Source organism: Notamacropus eugenii, chromosome 5, assembly GCF_028372415.1.
Source record: "Notamacropus eugenii isolate mMacEug1 chromosome 5, mMacEug1.pri_v2, whole genome shotgun sequence".
Taxonomy (NCBI): Eukaryota; Metazoa; Chordata; class Mammalia; order Diprotodontia; family Macropodidae; genus Notamacropus; species Notamacropus eugenii.
This window is the reverse complement of record NC_092876.1, coordinates 297147204-297170617: the sequence shown is the minus strand read 5'-3', so window position 1 is coordinate 297170617 and position 23414 is coordinate 297147204. Positions and strand designations below refer to the sequence as shown.

Sequence of the window (23414 nt, the reverse complement as noted above, 5' to 3'; positions counted from 1 at the left end):
CCTACAGCTTCTTCTGACTTTACTGTTTCTGTCACTCTCACTACCATTCTCTCTTGTTGGAAACTTTAGTATTATATCTGACTTTTTCTTCTGCCTGACCTCTCATACCCAACCAAATAACATATTCTGCTATTTCTACTTCCACAACCTCCCTGACATGTGTCTCTTCCCCTATATTCTTGTTGGCACAGCGGTAGAACAAGACCTCATCACCACCCACCTGAAGTATTGCAATAACTTCCTAACAAGTTTTCCTTTCTCTACTTGAATTCATCCTTCCCCTTGCTAACAGAGCAACTTTCCTTATACATATATCCAGTCTTGTTACCCTGTGCTTAAAACTTTTCAGTGGTTCCCTATTACCTATGTTACACACCAGACTTTCTCTACTATGCCCCAGAAACCTCTTCAGTTTAGAATTCACACATTCAAAGTACCCTCTACCCCAATGGTTTTTCCCTCTGATTGAATAGTTCTTTCCAGAATCTTCATTTATGGAGAGTGCCCAGGCCATCCATGCCTCATTCCTCTCCATACTGCATTCTGGACTATCTCTACTATGCACTGACTCCAAGTACCTTCATCCCACCTTTTCAGCTTTCTCTAAGACCCCCTGTTGTAGACTAGGCCTGAGTCAAGACAATCTGGTAGTTTATATCTGAGAATGGAATAAATTGACATGCTCTGTAAACCTTCTAACAGTAAACAAAAGATGCTTTCGTGAGCCATAGTGTGTAAAGGATACTTGACAAGAACACAGTGCTGGTTCTGCTAGACATAGCCACTCTTATCTCCATATAGAAATACATTTGGTTAGCAGGATATAGTGACATATGTCAATGGGACATCTGCTAAATCTGAGGGGCACTGAGTCCTAACGAGCTGGTCTTTTCTATATCTTAATCCAGTGGTATCAAACTCAAATAGAAATAGAACACAGAAGGCTGCATGATAACTTAAAATATAAATTAATATTACTTATATCGCATTTTATTTTTTACTCATTTTGTTAAACACTTCCCAAATACATTTTAATCTGTTTCTGGCCTCACTCAGGAGTTTGGCTCCAGTCACTAGTTTGACACCTCTGCCTTAGATAACATGAGATTGATGGCATAAGCCTTAACCATTTGGACCAATCACATCTAAGGTACAGCTTTCTTGCCTTTAGGGGAAAAAACCTAATCTATATCCATTCCTTCCCACCAGTCCCAGAAGAGATACCTTTCTTCCTTGACAAAGCTAGTCTTCTGCTCATACTTTCTATCTCATCCCTTCCTTTTTCCTCTGTGACTTTGCTCAATTATTGTCTCTCTCTAATGAACCTTCATCTTTTACTTCTTCACTGATTCTTCTTTCTCAATATGTTCAGATTTTCCCCATCCTAGAAGCATATTTTCTTGATTATCCTACCCCCTTTCCTTGTCATCCTTTGGCTTACTCTAAGAAGAGTAGTGCACTCTTTGCCCCTGCTTCCTCACCATGGACTTATTCCTTAATCTCTTGCAATCTGGTTTCCATCTTTACCACTCAATTGAAATAGCTTACTTCAAAGACAATTGGACCTTTATTAATAAATGAGCTTGTGGAAAGAATTCTTTATTAAATCAATGAATTTTTATACTGTTTAAATGCAACTTTATGTGATTAGATGTTGTTTGCACCTCTAGGAATGCCAGAGATGATCACAAGGAATTTTGCATTCCTCCAGGTTTTGAGAATACCCAAAACAATAACAATACCCAGAACTCATGTTGGATTCACCTAAACTTCTTTTTGGTTTTTTTTGTGTTTTGGTTTCACCCAAATTTTATTTTTAAGTCTACTCATATCCTTGTCAATCTATGTGGCTTTCAAGTTGCCTTTTCTGTGAAAGTGTTCAACTAAAGTACATGTGATTCATGTGTGATTTATGTGTGGATACCTTTGTCAAATTTCTATATAATACAAACCTTCCAGAACTTGGGGAGAGGGAGCCAAGCCTCCTCTTTGCCTTGTTTTCCTCTACCAAATGACCTAATTTTAGGTCAGAATAATTTTCTTTCTAAAACCATTTTGGATTTTGGGTTTGATTTTTGAATAGCAACCTTTTTCCTTGGCATCCTCTTTGATCTCTGAAGCTTTTGTTATGGTTGGTCAGCCCTTCTTGATATCTATGGATGCTATGGTACTCTACTGAGGTGCAAACCTGAGTGACTGAGAGTGGCACTCTAGGCAAAGATCGAGAAATTATGAGGAGGGGATGACTTTATGAGGAAAGATAGTAAGTTCTGTTTTGGATGTGTTCAGTTTAAGAAACCTTTGGAATTGGAATGAGTTCTGGAAAGAGATATGTATTATGTATATTTTTGGGGTGATTGGCATAGAATTGATAGTTGAACGCTTGAAATGTTGAGATGGTGAAGAAGAGTGTAGGGAGAGAAGAGCAGGGGACTGAGAACAGAGTCGTGGGTAGAACCATAGAGTAGGGCTGGAGCAAGGATGATTGATCCCAAAAAGGAGAATGACTAGGATGGGTAGGTCTTTGAAGAAGTACACAGAAAAGTAAAACAAACAAACAACCTGGGAAGAAAGAATCTCTAGGAAGGTCGAAATGGCCAAAAGTATCCAATGAGATAGAAAGTTTAAGAAATAAAGAACATAGGATCTATCAACAAGGAGATTATTGATGACCACTAATTTCAGTCAAATAGTAAAGTGAAGCAAGATTGCTAGGTTTTGAGAAATAAGTAAGAGGTAAGAAAGTAAAAGTCATACATATAGACAATTTTTTATTGGCATTTGGCTGGGAAATGGAGAATTGATATTCAATGATAATTTGAGATGATGATAAAATTAGGTTGATTTTATTAAAAATGGGGAAAGAGGAAGAATGGAAAGAGCAGGGATAAAGAAAGATTGAATACTAAGGGGAGAGAAAGAATGATTCAAGGGGTGAGCTATAGGGATTGATGGGGTGAATGACATAAGTAGAGGGATTGCCATTGCCAAGGAAAAATGGCCATGACTCTCACTGAAACTGGAGTCAGGAAGGAGAAGATGGGGGCTAATACTAACTACAAGTATAGTATTGGGGAATGTATGGAGCTCATGATAGATGACCTTAATTTCCCTAGTAATAGATGAGGTGATATATTCTGTTGAGAGGGAGAAGAGTGGTGTAGGTAGTTTGAGGAAAATATTGGAAGATTTGGTATGGATGCCATGGGAAGTCTTAAAAAGAGTTAGTTGGTATAGCATAAAAGGATTTGGCATGGAGTAGTGAGTGCCTGGGTAGAAGTGGAGAAAACAGCTGGTAAAGTTCGGGACATAATGAACAGCCATAAAACATGAAAGGGGCAAGGGACCCAGAGATTACAGACTAATGTTGTGTATAGAATGGATATTTTGAAGAAAGAAAAGTAAAGCCAGAACAAGAGTCATAGATGGAGCAAGTAGGGAAAGGTGAAATTTGTATTGAGGATGGAAGACAGGTTTAGGAAAGGCAAAACACAGTTAGAGATGGAAGGCTAGACATTTATAGTCAGAGGAAGTTCAGAGTTAGAGAGTGTGGCAGTGGAATAATTTTAGGTATTAAGTTCAAGCAAATGATAAACCCTTTTTGTGGCTGAGATGGAGTAAATGTCCAGATAGATGGATGAACCAGATAGGAAGTGTATTTGAGGAGACAACAACATGAAAATCAAAGTTCTTAGGTATAATATCAAAGAGGTGAGTAGCCAGGAAAACTTTGAACTCCTTGGGAATAGAGAGAAAGTGACCAGAAGCTGATACGGAACAGCTCAAGATGTGAATGAGGTGTTCTCTCTGGATAGGGTGAATGGGAGGCAGAGTAGTAAGTACTGTGGAAAGAGTTCTGACTTTGAGGGCATATACTGTGTTCAGGATATGATGTCCATATCCTGTGTTTATATACTGATTTGGGTACTTACTACCTGTGTGACATTGGGCACTTACCTTCGGGGTGTCAATTCCTCATCTGGAAAATAAAGTTGGACTAGATGGCCTGTGAAGTCTCTTCTCATTCCAAATCTATGATTAAAACATCAAAGGAAAAGATATTGCTGAGGAGAAAGGCCAGAGAGAGATCCTGGAAATGTTAGTAAGGAGCAAAAATCCTTCTTAATTAATTATATGTCATATAATTATATAAATTAACTAACCCTCCTTGCCCAGTGTGTTGAGTGGCAGCAGACTATAGATAGTGTGTTTAGTGGCAACAGATGATACATAGGTACTATAGAAAAAACCCTGAAAAAGGTAACCAGAAATATAGTGTCTTTAGGACAATGCCAATGTTTCATGATTGCAAGGCAATGGAAGGAGTGGGGAAGAAGTGGAATGTGAAGGGCACATTATTAACAATATTAAGGGGAAGAGTAAAGTGGAATAGGGACATGGAAGAGGCAGCACTTACATGTATGAGTATGAGGGCACAGAGAATATTACAAAGACAGGAATTTTCCACCTAGGCAGCCTAAAACTCTGAATCCCTGAGAACCTAAGTAGAGGAGAAAATTTGCTAGCCAAGGAAAGTCAAGTGCAGTAGATTGTTATGTATTTTCCAGTAGCAACAGTCTTATCATTTCTGATGATTATTTCCTGGGCAAGAAGGAGAGGGGCAGTTGGACAGCAAGAGGCCCATCTTGTCTATGGTCCTGTCCTGGGAGCAAGGAAACCTGATAGAGGCAGGAGTGGGACACTGAATGGTTAAGAGTCCTAAGACTGGTTATAGAGGGCTAAGGCTGATTGATTTATTTGCTCAAGAACATGTCTGACCCAGGCCAACTCTAGTGATCAATTGTTTACCTCTGCCAAGGTAGCTGGAGTGCATAGGGTCTAAGTAGCCTGGTGGTGAGGGGCAGGAATATGACATGAAAGATGTCAAAAGATCTAGATTACCTATACCTTGCTCTTAGCCTGGTTGCCAGGGGTCTCCTCATAACTAATCAGCCAATTAGTTGCTTAGGGTTGTGAATTCTACTTTTTTTAATATCACTTGCTTCCATTTCCTACTTGCATCTTTTTTTGTGTATCCCTTTAGTTGAGATTTTCACATAACTAGTCAGCTATTAAATATCAGGCGCCTACTATGTGCTAAGTACTGTGTATTAGTCCTTTGTTGCCGAAGAAGACCACTTGATTTTGTTTTAAGTGAGTGAGGGCTGTGCAGGTCACCAGCCTCACTTCTCCTCCAGAGCTATCTGAATCCAGTGACCAGATATTCATCAGGATGACTGGAGATGACCCAGGATGAGGCAATTGGGTTTAAGTGACTTGCCCAAGGTCACACAGCTAGTGAGTGTCGTGTCTGAGATGAGATTTGAACTCAGGTCCTCCTGACTCCTGTATTGGTGCTCTATCCACTGCACCACCTAGCTGCCCCTGCTGGGTACTATACTAAGCACTGAGGATACAAAAGAGGCAAAAGATAGTCCCTTCCCTCAAGAAGCTCACAATCTAATAGGGAAACAAATATGTGCAGACAAGTTTACATACAGGATTAAAAAGGTGAAAAAAAGGATAAATAAGGATATTAAAAGAGGGAACTGGAATGCAGAGGGATTGGAAAAGACTTCCTGGGGAAGATCAGTTTTTTAAAGCCCTTTGGACTTAAAGAAAGCCAAGGAAAGCAATATCTGGAGATGAGGAGGGACAGTATTTCAGACAAAGTGCCTGGAGTTTAAAGATGGAGTATTTTGTTCATGGAACCTCAAAGAAGCCAGTATCATTGGATCAAAGAGTACAAAGAGTATCATTTCATTGAGACTCAGGCAGAAAGATGGGAACCCTACCCACATTCCTAGAAATTTTCCAGAAGTATCTGTGAGGGATGAGGAAATACGACTTTCCTTTTATTCCAACCTCCAACATTTTCTTCCTTGGTCTGGCTTTTGTGAGTCTTTATATGCCCCTAAACTGTGCCCTGAAGACCAACATCCAGTCATCCCTTTTCCAGTATATTGATGGATCGTTCCTGCTTCTGGGGTGATGTCTGAGTAGATGAGGAGAATAAATAATTAGGTTCCCAATGTTTAGTCCGGTGGCTCTCAGATCATAAAAGGAAATTTTGGCCTTGCTTTCTAGTGTCAGATCATGGATTAGGACATTTTCTACCAAATTTGCCATCAATTCAGCCAAAAATAACAACAAATAGACAAACAAGTCATTTCAAACATCCTATGTCATCCCCCTACCATCTTCCATTCAGTCTATCTTAGAAGTTCTTACTTGGAGGTCCGTGAACTTGTCTTTCTTTAATAATCTGAGAACTGTATTGTATGATGAGTAATTCCCTTTGCTATCTATATGCTTTATTTTATGTACTGAGAAAGATGACTTTGAGGAGTCCATAGGCTTCACCAGAGTGCCAGAGGTATCCACAAAATAGAAAAGACTAAAACTCTTTGCTCTCAATAGTCAAACTGGTTTGTATGCACAGCTATGGAAAGTACTTAGCACGATACCTGGCCCGTAGTAGGTGCTTAATAAATTTTGATTGAGTTGAAGTATTGATTTTGTACTATTCTACACCATTTAGGGCATCAACCTAAATCCAACCTCTCACCCAACAGGATTCTGTAGGAAAATTATAAAGTATATTCCTTACTTCTAAATAAAATAAAATAAAAAGCAGAAGAGGGAAGGAAGAAATAACAGGACTGTATTAACGAACCATGAAAAACACAGTACTACTTTATGACAACTCTTCATATTTGTCCTCATTTTTAGAATTTCCTCCTGCTGCTTTTACCATCACTCTCCATTTGTTTTTGACAAGGTTCATAGAACAGGAGAAAAGAATAGAAGTGGGAGAGAGAGCAGAGAATTCATTAAAGAAAAAAAACACCAAACACCACCATCATCAAAACAAACCCAGAACAATAAAAAAAAATTCAAGTCAAAATAAATAATCCAGACCTCTGTCCAACATTAGGTACCTTGCCATTTTCATCAATAGTTTTCTCATGTAATTATGTTCTTCAGTGAATTCATTTAGACCGAACTAAAAGGTAGTACCAGAATCTCGGAAGTGGCTGCTTCTTGGATTACTAAGTGCCATACTAACTCCCAGTTTGGCTAGAAGAGGCCAGAGCAGGGAAAATCCTGCTTTCTTCCTGGCAACTGACAGTATAATTCTACAAAACACTTGTGAAGCTCATGCACACACATACGTACACTGTATGACTGCAGTACAAAATCAATACTTTGAATAAACATTCATCGTGAAAGTTGGTTTGTTTTAACAAAGTTTCAAAAATCAATCTACTTTTGGGAGCAAGAGATCCTATCTCATTCAGCTTCAAGAAGATTATCCTAGATCTTGATTCCTTAACAGTGCCAAGGTATACTTTATGTTAACTCAAACTCAAAAGCAATTCATTCAAAATGTATCATTGCCAAATGGTGTCAGTAAAAGCCAATAGTGGTACCTGCATCATTGTGTCCCAGAGCACCATTTCTGGAGCATCCACCTCACTTAAGGGCTTTCTGTGTACCTAGGATGGTGCTACAAAAGTTTGCCTCCAGGGTTTATACTCTAGTTGGGAGATAGTGGGTGGGGGCAGGTGGCCTGTATGCAAAACAACCAGAGATCGGTAGAAGATAATCTATATTACTTAGACTTTAAACTCCATAAAGACAGTGACTTCTGTCTTATCTAACCTTTTTATCTCCCCAGTGCCTAACAGTAAACTGCATAAGCTAGGTGCTTACCAATTGTTTATTGAGTGAGGGAAAGTGTCTGTAGCACAGGAACTGATAGTCTCATTGTGCTCTGCTGAGAACAATTTATATTTGCAGTATTTATTTCACTTCCAGGTCTCCCATTTTAGGAGAGGAATAACAAGCTGGGGAACATCCAGAAGGATGGTGGAAGGTCTTAAGATCATCCCTTCTGAGGTAAGTTAAAGATACTATGGATGTTTGGCTTGGGAGAAGAAAACTGTCTTCAGAAATTTGAAGGATTATCCTGTGAAAAATGATTACACTTATTCTGCTTGACACAAGGGAACAAAACTTGGAGCACTGGATAGAAATGGCAGAGAGGCAGATTTAGGCTAGATGGAAGGAAAACAAACTTTCCTAATAATTCAAGTTTTGGATAAACTGTAAGGAGAGATTCTTGCTTGGGTAGGAGTTGGACTATGAGATCTATGAGATTCTGTGGATGAAGGTGTGAAATGAGTGAATAAAAACACTTGCTTTTTGGAAGAGAGTCATGTTGGCCCATAAATGCCATGCAAATCAGCCCCAACAGCCCTACTGAAAAGCAGAGAAATGAGCTATTGTTTCTCTCTGGAAACTTCTTGGAGGTAAAGTTTTGAAATGAATTTGGTTGACTCTGTATAGAAGCAAATAACAACTTGTTACAAGGAGGAGTTTTATTTGTGAGGAGGGAGAGAAAAATGGGGATAGTGATAGTGATTAAAAAGAAGAAAAAGAAAAGGGCATCAATGAGAAACATTTTAAAAATATATAGACTATAGAAGAAAGTTAAGAAGGGGACATAAATAACCAGGTCAGCATTAAAACTACTGAGTTAAATTTTATACATACATACATACACACATATAACATATATACATACATACATATGTGTGTGTATATGTACTCTCAATAACACAGATTCATGGTTTCATATACAATCTTCTTTTTTTGCTTTCCTTTGTGTATGAGAACATTTGTATTTTTCATGTTCATAATAAAGTAAGAAACTAAAATGAATTAAAATGAAGCTTCTTAAAGAAAGATATTTTGTTTGAAAAGGAGGAAGAGGTACCTATTGAACAGGAGGCGTTAAAAGATGTGTGAATTAAACATAAATTCAAATGTCATCCAATGAAAATTAAGAAGAATTTTTAAAAAATAGGATCTGAGTTTTCTCAGCTAAACATGAATTTTACTTTGTTTTCTTTACTGAGCTTTCTTAGAGAAACATTACAAATATTATAAAAACTGACACATGAGAACATGTTTAAAATTTCCAGAAAAAAAGTTGCCTCTGCGGTAGTGCAAAGGAAGTGAAAGAGAATATTTGAGAAGGCAAATAAAAACACCAATGTCAGTTAAGCTGAACCTTTTGAATAAATATCTGGGCCCACTGAGGGTTAAGATTCGATTTATAATCCTTAGAAAATAGTTCAGACAAAAGTATAAAGTGTAGCAGAGTTGTGCTCTGCCCCGTCTGTCATTAGTGTTGGGAGTGGGGATGGTTCCCTCTTAATCCTCTGAGCCACATAGACTCTGAGAAGGCCATCTGGTCAGTCCTCTTGCAGCAATCCACCAGCACTTTGTCATTGTCTGAGCCTAGTGGGAAAATGGCAGTGGACGGTTGGGGGTAAGAGTGGGAGACATTGGCCTTAATATACATAACATATGCCAATAGTACACAGGATGCTATATGACCACCATATACCTTAACACAATAAGTAGAAATGTAAAGTTATGCAACTAGGGAAAAATACAAGTACTTTGAAGGATTATCACATGTGTACATGACTCCATAGGGTATTAAGAAAACTATACAGATATCCCAAAAACTGTTTTAAGTTTTGATAGCTTAAAACCATGCTAAGATTTTTGGGATGCCCTATATAAAATGCTGTGCTTACAGTTAGGCAGTCCTGACACTTAAAAGCCATGTGACCATGGATAAGTCTCTTAACCTCTTTGAGCCTCACTTTGTTCATCTGTAGAATAGGGCTAGTAATAGCTGTAGGATAAGCCTAGCTAGATGACCTCTGAGGTCTTTTACAGAGTTGTTACAAGGTTCAAGTGAGATAATCAAATGCTCTCCAAACCTTAAAGTGCTGTGGAAAAGTCAGCTATGAGAGGCTCCTTGGTGTAGTAAATAGAGGACTCTACTTGGGGTCAAAGTGGTCTGGGTTCTGATCCCACCTCTAAAACTTAGTAGCTATGTGACCATGGGCAAGTCACTTAACTGCTCTGACTCTTGTAATATGTATCTCACAGGGCCGTTATAAAACTCAAATGAGACAATACATCATGTGTGTTTTTATTATGATAATTTGTAGAAGGGAATGGCAAATCCCTCCAATATCTTTGCAGAAAAACCCCAACTGGGGTGACGAAGAGTCAGACACAACTGAAATGACTGAGCAACAACAAGACACAGTGATAATCAGGAGCAATCAGTCAGCTGACTGTTGTTGTGTTCGTCCTTCGTTGCCGAAGAAGACCATGCCATCGGAGAAATGATGACATGACTTGTACTTGACTTTGTTTTGAGTGAGGGAGGGCTGTGCAGGTCACCAGTCTCACTCCTCCTCCTGAGCCATCTGGATTCAGTGACCAGATCAGGATGACTGGAGATGGCCCAGGATGCAATGGGAGACCTTGTCAGCTGATAATCACTTATGAAGCACTTATTACATTCCAGACTATATGCTAAGCAAAGGGCATCCAAACAAAGTAAAAAACATAGCCCTTGTCTCAAGGACTTAGCATTTGAACGGTGAAGGCAAGACAAAAACAATTGTGAAAATAAGACATATATAATGTAAATGAGAGATACTCTCAGAGGAAAGCCACTATCTTAGGCTGGAGAGGAGGGGGTGTGAAGGAAAGACCTTGCAGAAGATGGAATTTCAACTGATTGAACTGTCTTTTTTTAAAAAATTAATTTAACTTATTTTATTGGTTACATTTTAAGTTCTGAATTGTCTCCCTCTTTCCCTCCCTACCCCACTCTAGAAAAGGACACCATTTGACACAGATTTATAAATATATGTAAAACCATACTGTGCATACTTCTATTTATCAGTTCTTTCTCTGGAGGTGGACAGTGTCTTCCTTCATAGGGCCTTTGAAATTGATTTGAGTATTTATAGTACTCAAAAAAACTTAGTCATTCACAATTATTCTTGAACAACGTTGATGTTACTGTGTACACCATTCTCTTGGTTCTTGAGCTGACTTTTGAAGGAAGCCAGAGAAGAGAAGGTGGAGAACACTGGGAGGGGAGGGTGGGGAAGAGGAAATGAAGTTAGGAGATAGAATATTTTGTTTGAGGTACAACATATAGAATAATGTCACAGCGTTGGGATCCTAGAGTACTTGGAGGAGAGTAAAGTGTATGAATACTGGAAAGGTAGGAAAGATGCAAGCTGTCAAGAGTTTTAAAAGCTAACCAGTATATTTTAGATTGGCAGAAGGCTTGAGAAAGAGAGACCAATCACAAGGCTATGGCAGTAGTCCAAACATGAAGTGATAAGAGTCTGAACTAGGATTGTAGCTGTATGAATTGAGAGGGATATAATGAAGGTTGAAATGATAAGACTTGGCAAAAGATTGGATATGTGGGATGAGATTAAGTGAGAATAAACCAAGACTCTGAACCTGGATGACTTGAAGGATGATGATGTCCTCATCTGTAAAAGGGCAGCTGGGATTAGGGGAAGACTTGGGGAGGAAAGAAAATGAATTCTGTTTTGAACATGTTGAGTTTATCCCACTCAAACTTTTGTATTACATTGGCATGAAATAGTGGACTACTGTCATTGTAGATGTTGAAATATAGGCTGCATGGTCACGTGCTCCTAAAAGAAAGAGTTTATGCATTGACTTAGACTAGATGACCTTTGAATCTTCTAACCTTGAGATGTTATGAGTGTATTATTTCAATGTTGACTGATTAGAAAATTGGAAGCTAATGGAATAAGAAATAAGAATTTTCCCTGGGCAAAACTGTGAAATCTGTATACCTAATTTAAACTAGTTGTAGTACTGGAAAGGATTTGATTAATTAATTTTCACTAAGCTGTCAATGATTAATAATGGTTTTATTTGCTCTCTCTCCTAAGTATATTTATATTTTAGCAGAGTGCAATTCTTACCCCTAAAAGATGAAACTCAGAGCAATTTTAAACACCTTTTTTTTTTGGAGGAGGAAATTATTTTTAAGAGTAGGAATCCTTGCAGATGGCTTGCAGATCACTCCATTTTCCCATGTGGCTGGTCATATATAGAACTATTCAGCTAACTAACATTTCCAAAATTGCTGCTTTATTTGTCTTCTTGCCCAGAGAATTTATACTCATTGTGAAAGACACTGCATCGCTGGTGGTGACTAACAAGATATGAAGCAATCCCAATATTTTAATCAGGGTTTGGGAACTATTCTTGCTGAATAGCAGGAAAATGCACTTTTTCTTAAAACCAATTTTCCATTGTTTCCTCATTTGCATCTCTACTTTAAAGAGAATTGACATTTTTAAAGTGAGTGATAATTAATCTTTGAAAACACTGTGATTGGTTGGCTTAACCACATTTCAAAATACCCAGTGTATACAGAGGTCAAGTGATGGTCTTTGGAATACTATTGGGGGATGTGTAGAGAACTCTGCAGAGGTGGTTTGATTGACAGGCTGAAGAACATCAGTGCTAGCATGCAGATGAGGTGGTATTAAGCTGTGCACCAGCTCAGCTCTGGGACTAGTAGAATAGGAATTGAGATTAGCAGTTGTTGCCCTTCTTAGTAATCCTTGGGTAAGATAAATAACAACATGTAGAAAATAAGTCTTTCTGGTGTTTTATGATGACTTCACGGCCATTTTAGATTGACTGCCTGACCAATTTGATTGATCATTTAGAAGAGTTCCTAAAGATGAGTTGGGGGAGATCAGAAAATCTCATGGCCAAAAGGGGTTCATATATTGGCTAGGTGTAGTCAATGCCTTAGTAATTTCACTGTATGGAGATTTTCAATAGGCATTTATTAAACTGATTGTCCAGCATAATTTTAGGTCCCTTTCCAGACACCCAAGAAGTAGAATATGTAATCCCTGCCTTTGAGGAACAGTTGGACAGAAATGCTATCTAGAATTGGAAGCCATCTCTAAGCAATATGTGATCAAGTGCTAGATTGTATGCTAGAGAAATTTTAATGTGATTAGGTACTGGACTGGAGCTAGAGACTTTTATGGAGACTTAAGCTGAGTACTGAAGAAATTAGATTGTAAAAAAAAAGAAGGGACAGAAAGTCACCACCTTCCCCATATATCTCACATAAATGCTATGAAGAAGAATTAATTTCTACTTAAACTTTATTCCCCACTGTCTATCACCTCATTAAACAATGCCCTTACACTAAGAATGACTTGGATCCTAATGAAAGTTAATGAAAAATCTACTATGAATTGCCCTCAATTCTCACCATCCAATATACATTAGATTAAGTGGGTTTAGTATGTGAGTCACTGAATATCTTGTTCTGAACTTTCATGGCAGTGTGTGGAGGAGTTGAAAGTTTTGAAAAAGAACACATTTTCTACTAGTAGTTTCTGCAAGTGCAGCTGAAATCAAAGCTGAGTTGTAGGAGAAGCAAAAATGTCCAAACGCTATGAAATGAGATCAAGTGAAAGGCTTCTTTAGGCCAATAAAGAGCTATTAGTGAGGTGAGATTTTCAGATCAAGGGTTCCTTGTTAATGAGTGACTTTCAGCTGGTTTCTTACCAAAGTGGTCTTCTTACTTTATCTCCTATTTCTAGTTACTTTAAGTCCTCATTCAATGACTTGATGCTCCCCCTCCCCAATAATCCTCTGCTTGAGTCTCAATACTATATGCAGAAACCATCTAGAGGGGAGAAATCCAATATGGACCAGGGGAACATGCTAGTAAGTTAATTTTTTAAAGTTATATTTTGTTTACTTTTTGTATATTATCCATAAGTTTTATGTATCTTTCTCTTAAAAATAAAAAAAAAAACCCAAGTTTTTGTTGATATTTTCTGTTTTTTATATCCCATTATCCCATGTATCCCTCTGCCACCCCCTTGGAAAGAGACATCCAATATGACAAATATAGTTTTTGGAAAGGAAAAAAAGTCAACATAATTGTTTGAAAAAGTCTGAAAATATGTGTAGCATGTAATAATACCTGTGGACCTCCTACCTCCATGAAGGGATTTGTTGCAATGTCCTCATTCAAGTCCCACACTAATTTTATAATTTTACTACATTTGCTTTTGATTTTTTGGTGTATCACTCTTTACATTTACATTATTATGGTTACTGCATATATTGTTTTCTTGGCTATGTTTATTTCACTCTTCATCAGTTCATGTAGATCTTTCCATGCTTCTCTTTATCACACAAAATATTCTTACAGCATAGTAATATTCTATTACATTCATGTAATATATTTGTTTTTTAGTCATTCCCCAATTAATGGGCATCTACCTTGTTTTCAATTCTTAGCTATTACAATAAGTGCTATTACAAATATTTTGGAATATATGGTGACTTTTATTCTTATCAACAAATGCAGTACTGGAATCCCTGACTCAAAGCTTATGACATTTTAGTCACTTTATTTTCATAATTCCAAACTGCTTTCCAAAATGATTATATCATCTTACAGCTCCACCAACAATGTATTAGTGGTCCTATCTTTCTACAACATTTCTACAACATTCTGTGATATATTTGGGACTTTTGTCAATTTGCTGGGTGTGAGACGAAAATTCAGGGTTGTTTTTATTTGTATTATTATTTCCTTTGCCTTTCCTGCTCTTTTTCTGGTTATGTGTTTGTTTTCCACTCAGTCAAGTAGATTCCCACTTCCTCTTCACCCTTTCGCAAATCCTGCTCTTTAGCTTTGGGATTTCATTCTTGACACCCCTTGCCAAACAGAATTCCTTTCACTTTCATTAACCATTTAAAAAATGTTTACTCTAGACCCATATTCTCTGACTCATGACTTCTATGATTATCTGCCCCTTTCTCTTTTCTCTATATTCTTCATGCAGTCAAAACTTCCAACTATTCTTTCTAGGCTCTTCCCTCTAGGCATTTTCTGTCACCGCCCCATAGGGATGGACCCATGGATTCCCCTTTCCCATTGTGCTTCACTTCCAGAGCAATGACAGTTGTTGCAGGTGTCAGAAAGGACAATATCCCTTGGTAGGCCCATCCTCAACTAAGCCCCTTATTATGCAACCCATCACTGATTTATACCCACTTTCCTTGACATTTTTCCCCTACATTTTCCTGGAAATCTCAGTGTCTATGCTCTTTCATTCCTCCAGGTGCTAGTTGAAATCCCTTCCCCTTTCCAGGATAAATAGAGTTTTCAAACGCTGGGGAGGCGAAGGCCTTCATATCCCTTCACTCAAAGGAGCATTCATCAGTGGAATCCCTACTCTCCTCCAAAGTAAAGTCTATTTGTCTTTCCCTCTTTTTTTTTTCATCCTTCCCTCTTTCTCCTCATCCCCTTCGCTGTAAGCTCTTTTCTTGCTTTGACTACAGAGATCCCCTTCTCCTCATTGCTAGCACTTGATTTGACCATGATGAATCACTCCTCTCTACTCACCCTCCTCCTCTTCTCTGTATCTTCCTAAATTGTAATGTAGTCCCACAGAAGAAGCACTTACCTATGGGTAATGTGTCACCAGGTTCTGCCCATAATACCCCCTGTCTATTTCTTCACTGTTATCTCTACTAGATTTCCTCCTTTATCTCTGTCTGTTCGTACAAATGTAAAAAGTCTTTTAATAATTTCTTTGTTGTCACTCTGTTAGTATTATTGTCCTTCAATATTTCATTTATTCTCTTCTCCTGCATTTCTGTTATTTTGGGGGGTTGAGAGGCAAATAATCTTTTCAGTTTTGGTTTTCTTTCTAAAAAACATTTCAAACTCATGAATATATATAAATGTATGTATGTATATATGCATGCATACGTACATATATATAGATATATATCTATATCTCTCTATACATATATCTATGTATGTATGTATGCATATATACATATAGATATGTACCTATATGTGTATGTATGTATGTATGTATATATATAATATATATATATATATATAGAGAGAGAGAGAGAGAGAGAGAGAGACAGAGAAAGAGAGAAAGAGACAGAGAGAGAGAGAAAAAATATTCATCTTCTCTCTTGTATGGTTAAACTCCGATTTGCAGGTCGGTCACCCTGGACTGCATACTGAGCTGCATTACTCTTCAAAACCCATTATTCCATTCCCTCCTCCTTTTTCTAGTGGGTACAGAATAGTCTTGCATTATTTGAATGTCTTTTCTTTTGTATTTGAAAGTCTTTCTCTTGATGGCTCACTCGCTGTTTCCGAATTGAATTGTTAAATTTAACCACTATGTGTCTAGGAATTTGCAGCCTTTTTTTTTCCTCCTAGAGATAATCTGCAAAATCTTTCTATTGAGATTTCATCTTCTATTTAGAAATTCAGGGGAATTCCCTTTTTATTATTTCCTTCATTGTAGTGTTAAGGTTTTTTTGTCCTGTTATATACTTCTGGAAGACCTATGATGCCTATGTTCCCCTTTCACATCTTGTATGCAAGTTCAGTATGTTTTCCTTGCACAATAACCATATTTTAATGATATTGTTTTTTGCTTCTCCTTTAGGTTGCTCTTCATTTCTATGTATTTGGATTCCCAATCTATTTTCTCTTTTGTTTCTTTGGTGAGGCTTGCCATTTCAGATTCAAAGTTTTCTATTCTGTTTGGTATTTTTGCTGTTTAAGACATAAATTCTTCTCTCATAATTTTCATTTGTCTTTTAAGCCACTCAGGAAGAATGTGTTGTGGTCCCATGTTCTCAAACTCCATAGCATCCTCTGTCTCACTGAACATTGGATCATTTTTCTTCATTTTGCATTTATTCATTTTGTATTAATTTATAAATCCCTGAACTCATTTACTAGACCTGGAGGTTATATTTCCTTATGTTAATGTTTTTGTATTGATTTAGCTGTTTCTATTTACGGTCTTTGGATTTTCTTTTTCCTGAAATCTTTGGCACTTTCAGTCTTTCCTTCTTCCTGCCCCATTATTTTCTTTGTCGCTCACTTCTTAACTCCATCCAACTCTGCCTGTGGTTTTCTTGGGAGCTGGATCCCAGAGTATCTCAGTCTCCTCCCTAGATGGACATTTCATGGTTCACCAGCCTAAATCTCCACCCCGTGTACATTTTTGGGGGGTTTTTGAGAACTGACCATATCTTGATTCTGCATTCTTTCTCCCAGGCTTGGTGGAGTACTGCACGACACTCTTCATGCAGGGTATGCTATCCTGGGAACTTGCCCAGCTCTCTGTTCCTCACTTCTCTGGTTCAGCAATGGAAGTTCAGAGCCTATTTTCCCTTGGAAGTTTAGAGCTTTTTAGCACTGGTGCTTCCAGGTTCAAGTCCTTAACAGACTTTTTGGTCCTGAAAAGCTATGGCTAAGCTGACTGTTGAGACCTGAACAAACTTCTGTATCCTGGAGCTGAGTTCTCCAAGGCACTAGAAAGAGGGAGAGGGTCAACATGTAGGAGTGGATTTTGATGTCAACCTGTATCTTGTCCTTAGGTCTGCTAGTGCAGCCTAGTCAGTAGAGTGGGAGAACGAAGTAGGAGGGGTGCTGATTAGCTTAGGGTCAGTGAGCATCAGTGCCTGGGTTTCTGTTTTTGTTTCTTTAGCCTTCTTGTAGATTATGGATATCCCAGACCATGGAAATAGCTAAAATTGCTTTACCTTTCCTGACAATTTTTATTTTGGAAAGGATTGAAAGGTTGTTAGAACTGGGGAAAATATCTAGCCTACCCTCTTGTTACTTTCATGATCCAGAAATCTCAATAAATTGATTTTTCATGAAGGGTTTGACAGATATTCAAGGCATGAGGAAGAAAGACTAGAGTGTCTGAGACTCCTTTTCCTCCACTGTCTTACATGTATTTTCTTTTGGCTTTAGTATCACTCTTGATTTTGAAATTTGAAAACAAACAGTGGATACTAATTCAATTTTGGATTAAGTTTTAGCAGATGTGTCAATCCCCAGAAATATTTTTTGATGTTAAAATTTATATGTTGGCAGATTAAATAAAAAGCATTCCAAGTTCAAATTTGTGACTAATTGTTAAAGAGAGGTTAAGTTTCCTAGCTTTATTATCCTGTGTCCCTTTTCCTTATCATCCTTGTTTTATGCTGTTTTAGAAAATACTCATTTATTAAGCAAACACAGTAATCTTTCCAGGCTGTTATCTAAATATTTAATTTGCATATTGAATCATACATCTGATAGGGTGGGAAAACGTGATTAACTTCATTAATATAGATGTACTAAGGCTAATGCATTTCTAGCCTCTGTGAGATGTTGTTTGACTCAGATTTGCATTAAAGCCCAAAGACTTTTAATACCACACATTACCATCTTCTCTGCCTTTAATGGACAATATACTAGATCTAGCTAGATGAACAAACATCAACAAAGGAATTATGTGTACATGCAGACATTAATGATGAACTTAAGAGAAACAGCAGGGATTTCAGCAAGCGTACCCTAGTGACTCCAAATCCACCTAATTGAATCCCTGAGGGTACCTCTTGACTGTCAAGTAAAGTTGGTCTGCTTTTTAAAAGTACACTTGGGAAATGTCCTAGGAGATGGACCATAGGGCAGTTCTTCAAAGGAAAAAGACTTTGGAAAATAGTTAAAAAATAAAAGAGAAAAAAAAGTTAAATTGATATAGGGAAGAAAAAGTGTCAGGGTTTGAGAAAGTCATTGAATGCTGGCCATGAATTTGCTGGTCATTGATTTTTCTTTTTATTTTTTTCCCTGGAACTGCCCAAACATAATTGCCAAAGATTTTTTCCTCTCCAGTTCCTAACAGGGACCACCAATGAATATATTGGTTGCCTTCTGTCAGAATTCGTGTGACAGTGTCTACATGTATTTTTTAAATCTCCAGTGAGAATTAATAACTTATTCAATATTAAATAAAGACCAAACATTGCCTCATTAGAATATCATTAAAAGTAGCCCTATTTATCTCATTAACTCTATGTTTTCATGTTGGCTGATGGCAGCAATTAGTCCAGGTAATAAGTGTCTCCCTGATAAAGCCATTCACACCAAGATAGTCTAAGTCTCTCTAATATAAATGATTCCAAGTGAAGTTGGAATGACCTAAAGATTTTATAGGTTTTATTAACTGTGATAGATCTGGTGTCCCTGGTTCCCAGCAGGTATAAGTAAGTTGGACAAATAATAGTAGCAGTAATAATAATAACCTAGGAAATATCCAAGATCCAAGAGTTGAATCAAAAGGCCCTTCAAGGGTAACATCCATATTAAGTCAACTAACAACATGTGAACAGAGAACTTTGAATAATGACTTAGTCACATGGACTTGTTTAAAGAAATGACAAATAAAGGCAATTCAGGATCTGATCATTGCTACCACAAATTATGCGAAGGTTATCCCTAAAGAACCCAAACTTATTACTCAGTGAAGAATGTGCAAGGAAATGGTGAAAACTTTGCAATACATTATTTCAGTTTGCAAAATTTAGTAGCTACCAAAATACTTAGCAAAATACAACCTTGTGGTTAGAATTATAAATTAGTAATTCACTATCTTTCATAAACTAACAGATAAACAAATCCCCATACTCCAAATCAAAATATCCTTGAGAATTCAAGAAATAAGCTGAAGCATTATCAGATACAACCCCTGTCCAACATCTCTTGGACATAACATCAATCCATAAAAATTTAAGGACAATATATTAAATGTCGCCACACCAAATATTCATGATTTTCAAGTCATTGTCGCATGAATAAAGATCTAGTGAAAGAAATCAAAACCATGTGGCACAGGATGAGGTACAAAACATCTCTATTATCTTGTCCTGAAGACACTTCCAATGAACATATGGAAGATGAGCTTCCAACCCAATACTTTTGTTCAGTTACGAAAAACAATTATTGCATCTACATGTGCATTGATGTACATAATATTAAATGTAAAAGAGTAATAGCAAGAGAGTGACTTGTTCCAGGACTGTTGCTATCTGAACTCCATTTGAATAGATGAGAAACATTTTTTAAAAGATGAGAAAAATGAAAGTGGGAAATAATTTCTCAGATATATAATTTTATTTTGTTTTTATGACATATTTATGTTAACTTGATGAACCAGCAAATCAGAGCTCATCTTGGAATGATGATATTTTGGAGGTGACTTACATGTTATGGAGATGTTTATGAAAGGATACAACAGATTGTTTGGAAATCCAGCAGCTCTGTGGCCCATCTCCTTCTAATCCTGAAGTGGCAGTCCTATTTAGAAGTAGCCAGCTAACTTTCTGTACTCAGAAGTGTGCTATGGGCTCCATCAGCCAAAACAGGACATTGCTTGCCTTAATGTTTTCAACCTACAGATCCCTCGAAGGACAGAGATTGCCATGTACCAAAGAAAGGTTGTGTGTAAAAGTACCAGCAGCTGCCTTACTGACATAGCCTTGAACAGACCACAGGAAGTGAACCAGGGCAACCTGATATTTCTACCAAATGTAGGATGGTGAGGAAAGAGAATTTCCAAGAAATAGAAACATAAGCATAAGATAAGCATAAGATCAATACTTAAGATGTAAAAGATATCATTAAATTCATTTAGTCAGATATTTATTAAATGCCTACTATGTGCCAAGGATAGGCACTGGATATTCAAAGATAAACTGAAAAAGAAATTCCCACATCAAAAACGGACCCTACTCTCAAGGAGCTTACATTCTATTACCTTTGACTACTACATATGCAGAATTAACACTACTGTTCTCGACAACACTGTATCCTGATAAGAATATCACTGCCCCACAAAACAATGAAAAGTTGCTGAGGAGATAATGTGACTGCAGAAGGCTTTAGTGAAGTACACTCAAACAAGATCATTGTAACATTTGTAGATAATACAAGCAGTTCAACAGACATATACTAAATTGAAAACTGGTATTATTTTTATGAAAATCTATTTTCTTTAAAATTATTTTGAGCTTTAACAATTTTTTTGTTTTTATACTAGTTATTTTTAAATATACTCTTCACATATCCCAAAAACTTGGAAAAGAAAGAGTAAAAAAAGAAGAAACAATTTAGGAAAATTCACCAATTTGTCAACAGCATATGAATGAGTATACAACATTTCACACCCATAACTTTCCACCTCTCCACTTAAAGGAAGGTGACAATTTTTTTCATTTCTTATCTGCAACCAAGATTGGTCATCACAGTTACTCACCATCCGGTTTTATTTGAAATTCTTTTTTATTTATGCAGCAATTGATTTTTCCTGGTGACAATGGTGTAACAACTTCTACAACACTTCTCTAGAAAATCAGGATAGGTAGAATTCCCACAGCTTAAAATCTCATTGGGGAAAGTAACTGAAGAGGTATGGGAAGCTCTCAAGAGCAACATTTTGAAGAGACAGAAAAAAATTCTGATGAGGACAAAGAGGGGGGAGTTGTCTGAAGAGATCAATGCCTCTGCTGAGTTTATGTTTTTAAAAGATAAGGACAAAAGATGAAAGCAAGGACAGGTAAAAGAAAGAACAGAAAAATGGGGCACATAGAAGAAGATTGTTGAGTCCCAGAGCTCAGAATGTGCTAAAACTGGCAGTGAATGCTAAAGAAAACAAAGAGATTTTGTGTGTGGTGTGGTGTGGTGTGTATGTGTATGTGTGTGTGTGTGTTTGTGTTTGTGTGTGGCTATAATGGAAAAGAATAGCTTTGAACAAGGAATAGGACCACTGTTCAGGGTGATGACATAATGATAATGGATAAGAGAAAGAAGGCATAACTCTTCAATTTTTATTTTACTTCCATTTTCTCTGCCAAGGAGAATGATCTTTGGGCTGGAAAGAACAGAGCAAAAATGGCAAATGGAGAGTTGAAAGCCAAGATCACTAACTAGATAATAAGACAACACCAAGCAACCCATAATAAGTTCATGTCCCCAGACTACATCTCAGGGCACTGGGAGAAGTGACAGATGTGATGGAGGAGTCATTTATCAATCATCTTCAATGTCCTCCCTGCATGTATAGAAGATTCTCCTAGATATTTATATAAATTGGAAAAGGATGTATACAGGTTGATAATGAATATTCAATTTTACTTTCAGTATTAATAAGGTCCAAGATCTTTTCCGCAACTACCATATCTTCCTCTCCCTCAGCTACCTTATGAATACCTTAACATTGTCACAGTCATATCCCCTTAAGCTTAATTTCTTTCATTTATGTGTGATCTAATCCTACTGTTTCCCAATTCAGTATCATTTCTACCTTCTCTTTAAGCATATCTAGGAGTCATGATAGAACTTATATGTGATTGTTCTACTTTGGTTAAAAAATTGTTATAACACTTTTTTCAGATCTTTTCTGTTCTGTTGTGATGCTTCCATTGTTATCCCTGAGGTGACTGTTATCCAAGAAGCCATACTCTGATGCCTCATTGTGGTATGGAGTCAACTTTATTCTATTCTAGTAGAGCATAAACTCTGATAGTCTTCCATATTGGAAAGGTTTTGAGAACATTCCCTGCTTTCGGAGGAATGGCCCCAGTAAGTACAAAGAGGTTCATCACCAGCAGGCTAACCACTTGGTGATTCTTTCAAACTGAAACAAAGACATGGGCAAAATGGCCCTGGTCTTAAATGAACTCTCTATAGCATACTTGCTAAAAAAAGTACAGATGGGGCTAAAAATAACAAAGATTTTAGACCTCTATAAGCTTAAACAGATGTTAGAATTCTTAAATTTTAATAGGATCATAGGATTCTATTGTATTGCTACAAGGAATTTCAAAAGATAGATCCTTATCTAATGATCAGTGAATGGACATTCTTCTAAAAGAATTAAATTAAATCCATCTTGACATTCTATTCATAAACAGATCTAGAAGCATAATGGAAGGAGGATTAGCTCACCTTTCTTTCCATCTCAGCCGATATTGTGACAGGATATAATCATATATGATAATGTATTAATGTGTTAATGTCCTATTATCCCTTTTTCAAAGTTTGAAAACTTCTAAACTTCTCTTTAAGTCAGAAGGGAACAATGCCACCAGATGAATTACAATTGATCATACCCCTGCATGCCCCTTAAAAGACACATTCTAGTCAGTTTGCATCAGCCAAAGAGAGAGCTGGAAATTGGGAAGAATAGGATTTGACTTGACCTATTCAGAGTAGATGGGAAAGAGATTTTCTCTTTTTCACATTCTCCCCCACCTCTACTATGTGTCTGGCAACATAGCTACTAAACCAGAAAGAGACACCCCAACAGATGAGGAGGCAATATGAGAAAGTTCAGAGTACAGTTAAAGGCAAGAGATATACTCTTTAGACATGAATACAGAAAGGTAGTCTCTGAAGTTAGAAGTACCTCCAAGAAGTATAACTCCTGGAAGTAGAGAAGAGAGCTCGCTATGGATTCAAGGAAGCTAGCCTTGGCAATCAATTGTACTGCAGATAACACTATATGAGAAGAGAAAGGACTTCAGGGTCCAATAATACTGTGGAAGTAACTTTGCCCAAATGAGTTCCCTTCATTTGTTCCTCATTACCATCATACTGTGCATTTGAACCC

The 23414-nt window shown here is 37.2% G+C and overlaps 1 long non-coding RNA gene across 8 annotated transcripts in view; it reads left to right on the top strand.

Moving 5' to 3' along the window:
* The window catches only part of LOC140506244 (uncharacterized), a 444115-nt gene that overhangs the window by 368756 nt on the left and 51945 nt on the right, over positions 1 to 23414 (top strand). For all 8 annotated transcript variants that reach the window (XR_011967829.1, XR_011967830.1, XR_011967833.1 and 5 more), the window contains one exon: positions 7822 to 7902. This is a non-coding gene — a long non-coding RNA (uncharacterized lncRNA). The remainder of the gene's footprint in view (positions 1 to 7821; positions 7903 to 23414) is intronic.